General features: G+C 61.1%; 1 protein-coding gene across 1 annotated transcript in view; it reads right to left on the bottom strand.

The window, feature by feature from the left end:
* Window positions 1-7,688, bottom strand: part of RNF44 (ring finger protein 44) — a 33,981-nt gene extending 26,293 nt beyond the window's left edge. Inside the window, exon 1 of the mRNA XM_030572268.1 lies at window positions 7,633-7,688. The gene's annotated coding sequence lies outside the window, so the exon portion shown is untranslated. The remainder of the gene's footprint in view (window positions 1-7,632) is intronic.
* Between the last annotated feature and the right edge of the window lie 5,213 nt (window positions 7,689-12,901).

The raw sequence follows: 12,901 nt of genomic DNA, 5'->3' as shown, positions 1-12,901 counted from the left end.
GCAGGACCATGCCGTGAGGAGAGCCCCGTGGAGTCTGAGCTGCCATGGCTGAGCCACTGCTGTAGAACAGAGTCTGTGAGTGGCAGAGGTCACCGCGGGTCTGCGCGGGGCAAATACCCTGCGCATTGAGAGCACTACGCGGATGTTGGCGTTTTCTTTAGAAAAAAACTGGAAATTCCAGATTAGAGCAACACCTAATCCCTCCCCTCCTCTTGCCCCCCCAAAACCCACCACACTCACTTTTCAAGGCACAGAAATGCCAACGCAGGGTGCCGTGGGTGACCCCCTAACTTCCTAGCATGAGCCAGCACCTCACAACCAGCCTCATTCCCCAAACACAAGCCAGCTGCGGATTCCCACTGCCGCAGCACGATTCCAGCCCATGAGGCCCTAGAGAGCCAGGCCTTTGCAAGCTCCAGAACTACAGGCAACAATTCCCCTCTCCTCAAAGAAATAACGCGCGCCAACTGGCACCCAGCTAGCGGGTCTCTGGGCAAGGCGGGGATCCCGTGATCGTGACTGGTCACAGACAGACGTCTCTAAATGCTCCCATGTGCGAGACTCCACCCAAACAGCACAGGAACACTGGCTTCTCCACACTGCAGGGCACCCTGAGGCCAGGTCAGCAGCAGAGATCAGGCGTTTGAGTCCAGCCAGCCAAGGGGCAAAACTGCAGTTTTAGGAAACCCCTTTATTGGAAAAGTCAGAACTCCACTTTTCTAGAGCCCGGCTAGCTCAGCTGCACTGGGCTGCTTTTCCTTCCCACTCTAGCCAGCCCCCGTGGGCCAGTCACATCCTAGCTGAATTAGGAGCACGTCCTATATTGGCTTTTTAACAACAGGTGATTCTGCCTTAATCACAGCGCCACTCCCACAGCCGCCAAGCGCTGCTCAGACCAGCCCACCAGCGCCATGCACCTGCAGGAAGAGCCCTCACCCTGCCTGGCCATCACTGCTGCATTCCTCCACCAGGGGTCATTTGATTCCCCTAAACTCTTCCATTTCAAACAAAACTCCTTTGCCCCCATTGCATTAGCTGGCTCTAGGCTTCCCAGCCCAATCAGTTCCCCAGCACAGAGCCCATGGCCCACCCAGGCAAAGCCACACTCTTCCCCCTCACAGAAGTAGCAACGTCCACTGCACAAATCAATGGGGATTTTAAAAATCTCTTTCCCCTTTATTTGTTCCATGTGCTCCATGAATGGGAGCCACAAACCAGGGCAGTCAGAGGCAGCAGGTTTTACTGCTCCAGGGACCAGCGCTGCTTTGCAAGTCAGATGTAGTGGCTGCCATGAGCCGAGGACACACTGTTTATGCTCCAACGCAGGAAGCACCAGCACACACAGCACCCAGCAGCGTTCGCATGGGGCCCTGGAGCGCTGAAGGGCACTGCTGGGGAATGACCAGGTCTGGCTGGCTCACCAGAGGCTGCTGCTAAAGCCCACTGCAAACACCAGGTGGGGAATCTAGGCATCAGCCCAATGCTGCACTGGGTAGGAAAGGCACCCGCCTGCCTCAGCTGGATGCTGCTCTAACCTCATTGTGCAAGAAACGGAAGGGACTCAGCTTGCAAACCTAAGAGCACAGCTGCACCATTTCCTGCTGTTCCCCAGAGCTCTGCATCGGCCCTGCCGTGTGAGGCCTCTCCCTGTGTGAGCACGCTTCTCAGTGCCGGAACCGCACTCACCGCTCCCTGGCAATCTTGCCTTCATTACAGCCGGGGAGCTCCTGGCTCCCGCCAGCAGGTGGAGGGAGCCTGTGGAGCAGACCCGTGTGGAGAGCACCCCATGGAAAAGCTTCAGCTCTGCTGGACTTGAGCGCAGGTGCTCTCAATGGTGGAGAGCAGCTCAGAGCTCCTAACGGCTTCACATTGTCCACAGGCCTTAGTGACTGCAGGCTCCGGGCACGTCTGGGGGACGGGCACTGTCCCAGTCACCTGTCCCAGCAGGCTGGCGTGTAGCCACCTCCTCTGGGACCTCAGGACAGCTGCAGACGCCTTTTCCCTCACAATCCCAAAGCCACCATGACTGCCGAGATAGCCCAAAGGAAACCATGCCACCGCCCACTTCCCACCCAGCCCCAAGCACTCAAGAGCAGCGCCAGCATCCAGAGCGGCAGATTCCACTCAGCCCACAAACCCATACACCTTTGTTTTTTCCACTCCCTTGGCTCCCGACTGACTCCGCTTCCCCCAGACCAGCAGCCCTTTCATTAAGTCGGTTCCAACAGGAGACCTTTGTGGTTTTGCTCAGCCATACTGAGCACTAGCTCCGAATTCTCCGTGTGGCTGTATTGATACCAGCCCCAGCCACCGCACTGCACCACCTCCAAGATCAGGGCACAAGCTCCTGGGGAAGCAAAAGGGCCTCACCAATATTCAGAGGCTGCTCATGCGTAGGGCTGTCCTGGAGTCTCCTGGAATTAAAGATTAATCTTTAATGAAGGATTATATCATGTAATGAAACCTCCAGGAATACATCCAACCAAAATTGACAACCGTACCCACCCCACCTGCTTTGAGGCAGTAACAAAGTAAGAGACCCAGGGGTTTCTGCCTTGGGGTCAGCCCAGCCCTGCAGTTTCTAGCTCCATGCCCTGGTGCTTTGCTCTGACCGGATGCAGAATATCCAAACAAGAGAAACAGGGGTGGGGCCAGGCACCCTTAAGCCAGACAACAGCTGCCAGCCACCTAAGCCCCAAAGAGCTCACTGGCCCGGGTCACCTTTGTGCTCCATTCAAATGGCAGAGATCACCAGAGGGCCAGTCAGAGCCAGTCCTGGCAGTGCTCTGTGCCAGGTGGGCACGCGCCACTAGGATCCTACTCATTTCACATAGGTCCCTGAGCAGGTGGGGATCACCACTGGTCACTGCTGCTCTGGGCTGGATTAGGGTTCGGAGAGAAAGTCACCAGTGCCGCCAGCAGGGGAACAAGTCGCTCACAAGAACCCCCCGCCTGCACGGCGCCCTCCTGGACTCACCCCAGGAGAGACTCCTGCACCGATCCCACTGGAAGCACCACCTGAGGGCGTGCACTCCCCCTTGGAAAAAGGATTCGAAGCGGGGCCAGAATTCATCTAAAAGCCCAAATCCCACCCCAAGAGACTTGGCTGCACAGAGGGCAGCTTCCCACGGCAAGGCTGGCTGCAAAGCAAACACCCAAAGGTGACAAACAAAGGCACCTCAACCAGCTTGCTGTATTAGGCATATTTTTAGACACCACTATGAAGCCAGTCTTATTATTTTCTTTGCAATGTGCATAATTACCCACAAAGCACTGCAGTGGCATAAGAAAGCAGCTCGCTCTCCCTCTGACAAGGGCTAGTAAAGGGCAGGCCTGCATCAATTCTGTGCTCCTAGTATCCTGGCAAGGAGGGGCTGGGGAACCGGAGGGGTGCAGAGTGTGAATCACAGGGACCCCGAGTTGCTCCTCTCAGGCTCATCCTCATCCAGGGAGCCTGGGTGGGCTGGTGTCCTGAAATCAGGCTGCATTCCTCCCCGGGCTGAGGTGCCACCGTTCAGCCTGAGAGACGGACACCCTGAGGCGACTCAGAGGACAGGGGTAGTTTGACCTGCTCCTCTTCTCTTGGGTCAGTGCTCGTGGGCCGCCCAGGAGTCAATCTGCAGGGCAGGCTGGGAGTGAGTGGCAGGCACAGACAGGCATGAGAGGAGGGAGCGTCAGGCAGCGAGGTTGGCATCATTACCACAGCAACTTGGGACACCACCAGAGACAGGACCCAGGAGGCGGCCATGGAGGGGCGGCCGTCGCATTAGCAGCTCTGGCTTTGGGCAGACTGCGGGGAGAGTCAGGCAGCCTGAGATGGCCGCAGCGCGTCCCAACCAGCATCTCAGCTGCCAGAGTGGAGAGGAAGATTCGGATTATCAGGATGTGGCGGAGGAAGGAGCCGGGGGAGTGTGACGATTCCTTCGGCCTGGGGAGGGCAGTGCTGCCCATAATGGAGGGGACAGGGCAGAGCGACTGGCAAGAACAACGCAGCACTTCTGCTCTGGCACCGTTTAGCTCATGCTGGTGACCAAGTTTAGCCAGTGGAATTTCCACTTCTAGAAAAAAACAGCCAGAAGGATTTACTCTGGGCCAGGTCGCTGGAATCCAGTGCTCACTGACCAGGTCTCTAAACACGCCATTAGCCTTGTATTTAATAAGCTAACGACCTACAGAGACCACTTCTTCCCTCGCCCCCCATGAGTCCCTAGGTGTGAACAGGGCTTTTCAGAAACCCCAGGACACCGCATACAAGTAATCCGAGAATTAGGGTTGAGTGCTGGCTGCAAAGTGGGTTATATACCCTGGCAGGCTAGAGAACAATTGCCAGGCAGTTTTTCTATTGCTTTCCATGTATTTTTTTGCAAGCTTCACTGCTAGGGGCAACACTTGCCAGGCGCTTAGAATCAAGCTCTCCCCACTCCCCCTCCATCATGTCTGATCCTTCTCTATTTTCCTGGGGTTTGAGTGGAGCTGAAAATTAGTAACTTCAGTAGAGACAGCAAGTCCCCCCAGCTCTGGGGTAAGAGCTCTTAGCTGACTGCTCCTGTTGAACCAGAGGAGGGAGCTCTGTCTTTTAGTAGGTTCTGTACAAAGTGTCCTTTCAATTCCTCAGGGACAGAATAGCTGCGATTCGGGGTTCGGAGACCCTTCCATCAGCTGAGAACCAGTTTTAAAAGGGAAAGGCCAGGCCGCCTCAAGCCTACAGATGGGGAATACGACAGTGGGCAGTCCTGTTGCCTAGCAGGGTGACCAGGCGAATAAGCGAACACGGCTGAGCACTGCCTGGCCAACCACAGCCTGGCTCAGCAGCGTGACGGAGGCTAGCTAAGACCAGATCCGTAACTGGAAACGCAGCCCCTCTCGCACAGAACCCTTTCAAGCACAAGTCTGGAGCATGCATCCTATTCAACCCTGCTACCAGTTCTGCAGCATCCCCCTCACCCCCGGCAGGGAGGCTTCCCAGTCACACGAGTGGACCCCGCCCTGGGAGAAACGTCACCTCAGGTGCAGGGTTTACAACGGCCTGCAGTCGGCAGTTCACCGTCCCCTGTCCTAGCCCAGGCTTTGTCAGGAGCTGTACGGAACACTGCAGCTACTTCTCCCAGGAGCCTGGCTTACGAGATGATGTCATACGGGAATGAATAAAAAGTCCAATTTAGGTCTACAATGCAGAGCTGCCGCCTGATGAGACTAAATCCCTACATGCAACGTGCCTACAGCGATGCAGGCCAGCCCTCTCGGAGCAAGGGTTTGCACTCTGGTCCTAAGGCCTGCACATTACAGCAGAAGACGGCTATGACCGAGCACCATGCAAGCTGCCAACACTGGCCACCCTTGGCTGGGCAGAGTTTGGGTCCCCTGTGCAGTATTCAAGGCCCCCCCAAAATGATCCCCCCAGAGCTTCCTGTACGCAGGGCAGCACAGACTAGGGACCTTGTGATGCCAGGCTGGTAACGGGGGAGGTGCTCCGATACCAGGGTGATGGTGCCAGGACAAAACTTGAAGTCAGAACCTTCCTCTGCAACACTCGGAATCCCCAAGCTGCGGCCCCGCGGGCCAGAGAAATCATGAGCAAGAGCGACTGGCCCCAATGTCTAGGCAGAGCGAAAGGCAAGGACCAAGCAAGGAGCCAAGCTGGGCAGCCCCTCCCGAGGGGAGAGCGACATGAGAGGAAATGTGTTTAAAGGGGCAAACCAGGGCTGTGCTGGCGCACGGTGCCAGGCCAGCAATCCAGGGCACGGGCCATCTGTCATTAGACGCTTGTGCAGCACCAGTGCACTGGGGCCGCGATCTGGGTTGGGCCCTTTGGGCTGCTGCCGTACAAACACCTGATGATAATTCCATCTCCTTTGACCCCACCACTCCAGCTCCAGCTGCCAGCCCCAGAATCACCAGCAGGCCACAGGGGCCCAAGTCAGAATCGCTGCCCCAGGAACGAGCAGCTAGCAGCCCTGGTCTGACAGTCTGCAGCAGGGGCATGCAGCAAGATTCAGATGCTCCCATGTACTGTAGCTCAGCCTGGACTAAGAGCATTTGGGCTAGCTCAACCTGCCATGTGGCTAGTTACCACTTCCCATCCGCCTTTACAGGGGGCCCAGGTAACCCGACTCCACAGAGAGACAGAGTAACCTCAGTGCCCCCCCAGACCCAGGCACTGCCTCCCCCTGCTGCCCCTTTGCACTATACCCTGATCTGAACAAAGCCACCCCCCCAGGGACCCTGCCCCAACTTCACTCAACCCTGCACAGCAGGGACCTTCCCTGCAATGCCAGCCCCACGGAGGCTAAACCGGCCTGCCTGGGGGCACCTTTCCCCACATCTCAGACAGCAGAAAAGAGATAAATCCATTGATCCACTTTAACCCCAACTCCCCCCACCCCCAAACACACACACACCATCCCCTTCCTGCCCTCCACACCCACCACCACAGGCTCGGCCTGTCTGCCAGAAGCTGGGACTGGACAACGGGATGGATCACTCGCCCTGTTCTGTTCATTCCTGCTGGGGCACCTGGCATTGGCCACTGTCAGAGACAGGACACTGGGGTAGATGGACCTTTGGTCTGACCCAGTATGGCCACTCTTATGGTCTGACTCCCCCGGGCCCACACCCCCTGCACCAGGCTGTGTGCACACCTACGCGCCTCCCCCCGCACACACACACACCCTGCACCAACCTAGCCCACCACACCCCCAAACTAACACCCCCTGCACCAGGCTTTGTGCACACCTTCCCCCTGGCCCACACCCCTGTGTGTGCACCTACCCGCCCCCCCCAGCCCACACCCCCTGCACCGGGCTGTGTGTACACCTACCCCCCGGCCCACACCCACTACACGGGGCTGTGTGTGCATCGCCCCCTCCCGGCCCACACCCCCTGCACCAGGCTGTGTGCGCACCTACACGCCTCCCCCCCACAGACACACACATCCTGCACCGGGCTGAGTGTGCACCTACACCCCTGCACCAGGCTGAGGGTACACCTACCCCCCCACCCCCCCCAAACTCACACCCCCTGCACCAGGCTGTGTGCACACCTCACCCCCCGGCCCACATCCCTGCGTGTGCACCTACCCGCCCCCCCAAACTCACACCCTCTGCACAGGGCTGTGTGCGCACCTCCCCCTCCCCCGGCCCACACCCCCTACACGGGGCTGTGTGCGCACCTCCCCCTCTCCACACCCCCTACACGGGGCTGTGTGCGCATCTACACACCTCCCCGCGCGCACACACACCCCCCCTGCACCAGGCTGAGGGTACACCTACCCCCCCACCCCCCCCAAACTCACACCCCCTGCACCAGGCTGTGTGCGCACCTCACCCCCCGGCCCACATCCCTGTGCACCTACCCGCCCCCCCAAACTCACACTCTCTGCACAGGGCTGTGCGCGCACCTCCCCCCCCGGCCCACACCCCCTGCACCAGGCTGTGTGCGCACCTACGCGCCTCCCCCCGCACACACACCCTGCACCGGGCTGAGTGTGCGCCTCCCCCCCGGCCCACACCCCTGTGTATGCACCTCCCCGCCCCCCCAGTCCACACCCCCTGCACCGGGCTGCGTGTGCACCTCCCCGGGCTCCCCCCTCTAGAGCCCCTAGGCCCCTGCCAAGCCGCCGCCCGGGGTCCCTACCTGCCGCCGGCCGGCCGGGCTCAGCCCGCTCGCATGGCCCGGCCGCTGGAGCCCGCGGGCGCGGTGCAGCTGCCTGGCGCTGGCTCCTCGGGCCCAGTGCTCAGCCCCGCCCCACGGTGTCGCGCCCCCCCCGGGCCGCAGCCCGATGGAACCGGCCGCGCCGCACGCAGGAGCAGCCTCCCCCCGCGGCACGAATGGACCAATCCACTGCCCGCTCCACCAGCGCGGGCAGCTCGGGGCAAGCCAGGGCGAGGCCGTAGCGCGCCTAAAGGCTGCGCCTCAGAATCGACTGGGACCGCTGCCGTAACGTGCCTAAAGGCTGCGCCCCAAAAATCCTGGTCGGTGGAGCCCTGGGCTCGGGGAGAGGGGTAGGCTCCTTTCAGCACCTCGCGGGGCAACCAGAGCAGGGATGGGCTCTGTCCCAGGTCGCACAATGAGCCCATGATGGAGGCCTGATTTCCAGCCACATTGTACTACGCTGTATTCCCCACCCAGAATTGGACCTCGAACCCAGGTGTCTGGATGCCTGGTGCTAATGTAACAAATGCTTTTTAGACTTAAATACGTAGCAAGAGCAGCAGGGATTTTGCAGAATGGGAGACCCTCACGCAGCTCAGCCCTGCGACCAGCCTCCCTGGTCAGCCTGGAGCACCCCCAGGCAGGCCGAGGCGCCAGGCACAGGGGTCTCCCTGGGCAGAGGGAATGAAGGGGCTCACTGGAGGTCACTCTTAGGTGCACCTAGCAGAGAGGAGCAGCCCTGCCTTGATCCCCATAGATTCCCAGGCCAGGTGGGACCAATGGGATCATGTAGTTTGCCCCCCTGTATAGTGCAGGCCAGGGAACTGCCCCACAATAACTCCTTTCCTTGCCCCCAGTGGGCTCCTCTGGCCCTCAAGCTAGGTTCCAGAAGGGACCCAGATTCTCAGCTCTCTGCTGCCTGGAAGCAACAGCTGTCCCCAGTGCCCGGGCGTGTGGCCCAGGGAGCAGCCCCTGGTGTGAACGTTCCCTGCGTTTCACAGCAGGCTGGGGCATAGGGAATGCCATAGTATCCCCAACAGGGGCACTGCCAGGATCTGAGGGCCCCAAGGAGCACTTCCTAGCCACCTGCCATTGTTTCCACAGCTGCATGTTAGCCCGGTGCCTACCCTCCCTGAGGGCCTGCACAGACCCCAGCAGTGCCTGATTCCCCCACCTGGGAACCCCCTCGGTACCTGACTACCCAGCTCCTTCTGCCAGGGGTCCTGTCCCTGCCTCAGACAGAGCAGAGCTGTAACTGGAGTCAGGGCAAGACTCCTGCCCATAGCCCAGCCCTCTATGCCAGGGGTGAGTGAAAGCCCAGCCCAGCACCCGGGCACGACCCCCCCAAAGGTGTGTGAGGCTCCAGGCTGGTGAGAGCTCCCCAGCACCCTGCAGGGCAGCACTCCAGCCACCCAGAGCCTCCAGCGCACCGTGCCAGGCAATGCCGGCCTGACGTCCAGGGTGGCAGCAGGCGCTGGGAGAGTCTTGTCCTGGGATGGGGGAGTCGTTCTGTTCACAGTGTGGGACATTTGTTAGTAACTAGCTGTGGCTGTCTGCCAGCCCCCAGTGCACTGCTGGAGCACAGGGCAACCAGGTGCTGCCGGGTCCCTGGGGACAGCCTTGCTCTGGGCACGGCTGCAAGGTGACGGGCTGGAGCACCGGGCAGGCTGTTGGCATGTGCTCCTCGCCCAAGCCCTGCCCTTGCTGCATCTCCCTGTCAGGGTGGGGCTGCTCACTCTGAGTCCCATGGGCAAACCTCACAGAGCAACCAGCCAAGCTGTCCAGGCTGGCGCGGCCCCACAGGCTGCTGGCACCTGGTGGCAGGGGGATGCATGGCAGATGTGCCTTTCAGCAGCATGCTGGGCAGCACCTGGGGCCAGGGAATGGCTTTTCGTGGCACCCACAGCCCTCAAATAGGGTGGCCACTTCCCACATTACAGACTGCGGATCCCCAAGGAGCGTGGCCTGGCCCGGCCCGGCCCAGGGCTCCCCAGGACCCTGTGGCAAGTCAGAGGGGGCTCTTGTTGCTGACAGTCAGACAGAGGCTCCAGCCCACAGCCTCTGGCGGCCACCCTGCCCCTCCTGGGGCAGCTTATTGTCCAGGGTGGGGATTCCTTCCCCATCCCCGTGCCCTTTGGACACCCTGACGTCTCCGCTCTCCCGTTTATTGATTGGCTGGTTGGTTTCCAAGCTATGGTGATAACCTCAGAAAATAAGCCGGGATGGCGCAGGACGGGCTGGGCTCCAACGGTGCAGAGTGCACTCCCCACCCCAGGAGCAGAGCCCAGCGAGGACGCCAGGTGTGGTGCTGTCAAGTGCATCCATCAATGTCACAGCGGAGCCGGGCACTCGGGGAAATCTTGCTCGTAATGTGGTGCCCAAATGAGAGCAGAGGCCTTCTGGCCCCATATGCCCATTGGGCTGTGAGCGCTATGCCCCCAGGGCGCCAGACGCCCACTGCCTGTGCCTCTGGCTGCAATGGGTCATTCACTCAGCGGTGGCTGGAAGGGCCTGTGCCAGGACGCCCAGAGATGGGGAGGGGAAGGGGGGAGTCAGGCCAGCACATGGCAATGACAATCATTCCCAGAGGTGGGACTCGGGAGCAGGTGATAGTGACTGGGGAGCCCCGAGAGCTTGGCTGCAGAGCCTGCCCAAGGGGAGTCCCTAGCATGGCTGTGGAGGGTGCTGCCTGCTCCCGGTTTCCTGGCCTGTTGTCACGGGTGGGGGGAGCCTGGGGGAGCTGCCCCGGCCTGTTTCAGGCTGGGAAGCCGGGGATCAATCACCAGTACCTGGCTTCAGCTGAAGGGACGGGGGTGCTGGAGGCTCCCTGGGGATGCGGTTTCGGGGCTGTCACAGGGAGGCAAGTGAGCAGGGCCGCAGTGACTGTGGAGGGCAGAGGGCTGTGGATTTCCTGGAGCAGCGTTGTACACAGACTGCTGGGGGCTGAGGGGTTCCAGGGGGCCCAAATCACCTAAGGGCACCAGGCGCCATTCCAGATCACCACCCCCATAGTCCCCCACTCCCCAGGGGTTATCACCAAGGCCCTGGGTGGCTGGTATGGGGCACGGTCAGGGTCAGCCCTTGGGGGTGGTATCGCTCACCCCAAACCTGCAGCATCCCCGGGGTCATCAAGTCTCTGGGCTTCACCTGGCTCTTGCGCTGCTGGTGCACTGCACAGGGTTGTCTTGAACCCCCCCCAGCAGGGCCTTTGACGCTGTCAGGGCGCTGGCACTGGGAAGGGGCTGTCAAGGACGTGGGGCTGGCGGGGAGGCAACCCGCTGGGGTGCAATAAGTAACCACTGCCATGTTGGTGCAGAGTGACGGTCCCACTGAGGTAAAGGGGGCAGCTCCCTCTTCTCACAGCCTTGGCTCCAGGCTAGGGGTTGGCTCCTTCCCCCACCACCCGAGGGCTAGCACTGAGCTCTCAGCCCTGGCCAGAGCTACCTAGCCCAGAAACAGAGTTGCTGCCGTGCCGGCGAACCTGGCTGCCAGGCACTGCCACCCTGCAGCATGTCTGGAGGGGCCCTGTCGATCCGGGGGGCTCTGAGGTTCCTGCTCCTGGCTTCTCCCATTCCCACCCGTCAGGGTGCCCCATTCCGGCCAGGCTGGGTGGCAGCACAGGGCTCTCTGCGCTCACTGCCCACCCCCCAACAACACTGCACCCAACAGGTGGCTGGCCCCATTTCCAGGCGTCCCGGGGTCCCTTGCTCCCTGGGCCTTTACTCTTCCGCTTGAGAGGAGCCGCACAATCCCCCCTTGTCCCTGAGACCTGGAAGTAGGTCACATGAATCCCCCGGGTGGCTCAGTGCTGCGATGCAGGGTGAGCTCTGGGGCCCTGCAGCACCAGGGGAGGGGCTCCTTAGCCCCTGCCAAAGGGCAGGAGGGGGAGCAGGGGCCCCGAGCTCTGCAGGGCTCCCAGAGAGCAGGATGTGAGTGTGGACGGGCCAGGATCCTGGGGTAAGAGACGAAACTGCCTCTCATTCCACGCCTGCCCATCGACTGCCTCCTTCCACCCCCTTCGGGGAGACCGGCATCTCTCCACGGGCTCTGTGCCTGGAAGGGCTGCAGTGGGCGCCCGAGAACCTGTGCCTGCCCAGAAATGAATTTACCCCTGGGGGATGGGGCAGGATCAGATGAGGACTGAGGGGCAGGGACTCACCCAAGGCCGTGCAGCCAGTCAGAGCTGGGAAGAGGACCCAGGCGTCCTGGCTCCCAGACCCATGCTGATTCCTAGAGCTCAAGGCCAGAGGGGAGCATAAGATCAGGTCCTCTGAGCTCCTGTCGCTCATCTCGTTTCGCTCTGGCTCCCTCCCAACCCAGCTGGTCGGACTCCGGGATCCTGGGCTCTGCAGGTTGCAGCCCTCCAGTGCAAAGCTGCCCTGGCCCAGCAGCTCCTTGTGACTGCAGGGTCACCCCCATCCACTCACGGGCAGGGCCTGAATGTGGCTGTAGTGCCAATCTGCCCATCCCCCAGCAATCCTGGCCCTGGCTGCTACCCAGCCCTGCTCAGGGGATCCCTGGGAGTCAAAGCGGGATGGCGGAGCAGTGGGGGCAGCTGCTGAGCACCCGGCAAGCTGGGAGGAGCTGGGGCGACCAGGGAGCAAGGACCCAGCATGACAGAGCTGTGGGGTGGATCCCCCCAAGCCCAACGGGGGGAGGAGAGCTGGCAGCTGGGGGTATTCTGCACCAAGGAGACGCCCCTGCCTAGGGCTCCCCCCAGCTCCCAGCAGAGCCCAGGGGCCTGCTACTGGCATCCTGCCCCAGAGCAGTGGGGAGGAGAGGCTCAAGGAAGCAGGAAGGGGAGAGATGGTTTGTCACCCACTAATTGCAGTTAATGATTGATCAGCCCAATTATAGCAGGAGCCAAAGGTCTGTTGTGGTCTCAGAGCCTGCTGAGCCAGCAGGGAGCAGGGCAACATCCCGATCGAGCCTCACAGTGCAGGTAGGGGGCATGGGGCAGGGCCACTCGCCACTCATGGCCTGACCATGCTTGAGGTCCTGCCAGCAGCAGGGTTGTGCGCTGGGATGGGGGAGCCACCTGGGGACGCCACATCCCAGAGCAGCCCCCCGGGAAGCAAGAGTGCAGGGGTCTGTGGGGCCCGGGACAGGATTCTGCAGGGACTCGTCTAGGCCCGAGCGGGGCGCCCACCCTTCCCAAGCGACACCTGGCAGGCCCGCACAGAGCATCTGTATCTTTAGTGTGATTCTCCCTGCTGTCATCCCCCCTGCCCCCAGCCAGGCCCCTGGGAGC

The sequence above is a fragment of the Gopherus evgoodei genome, chromosome 8, assembly GCF_007399415.2.
Source record: "Gopherus evgoodei ecotype Sinaloan lineage chromosome 8, rGopEvg1_v1.p, whole genome shotgun sequence".
Classification (NCBI taxonomy): Eukaryota; Metazoa; Chordata; order Testudines; family Testudinidae; genus Gopherus; species Gopherus evgoodei.
This window is presented reverse-complemented; position numbering and strand designations above follow the sequence as displayed.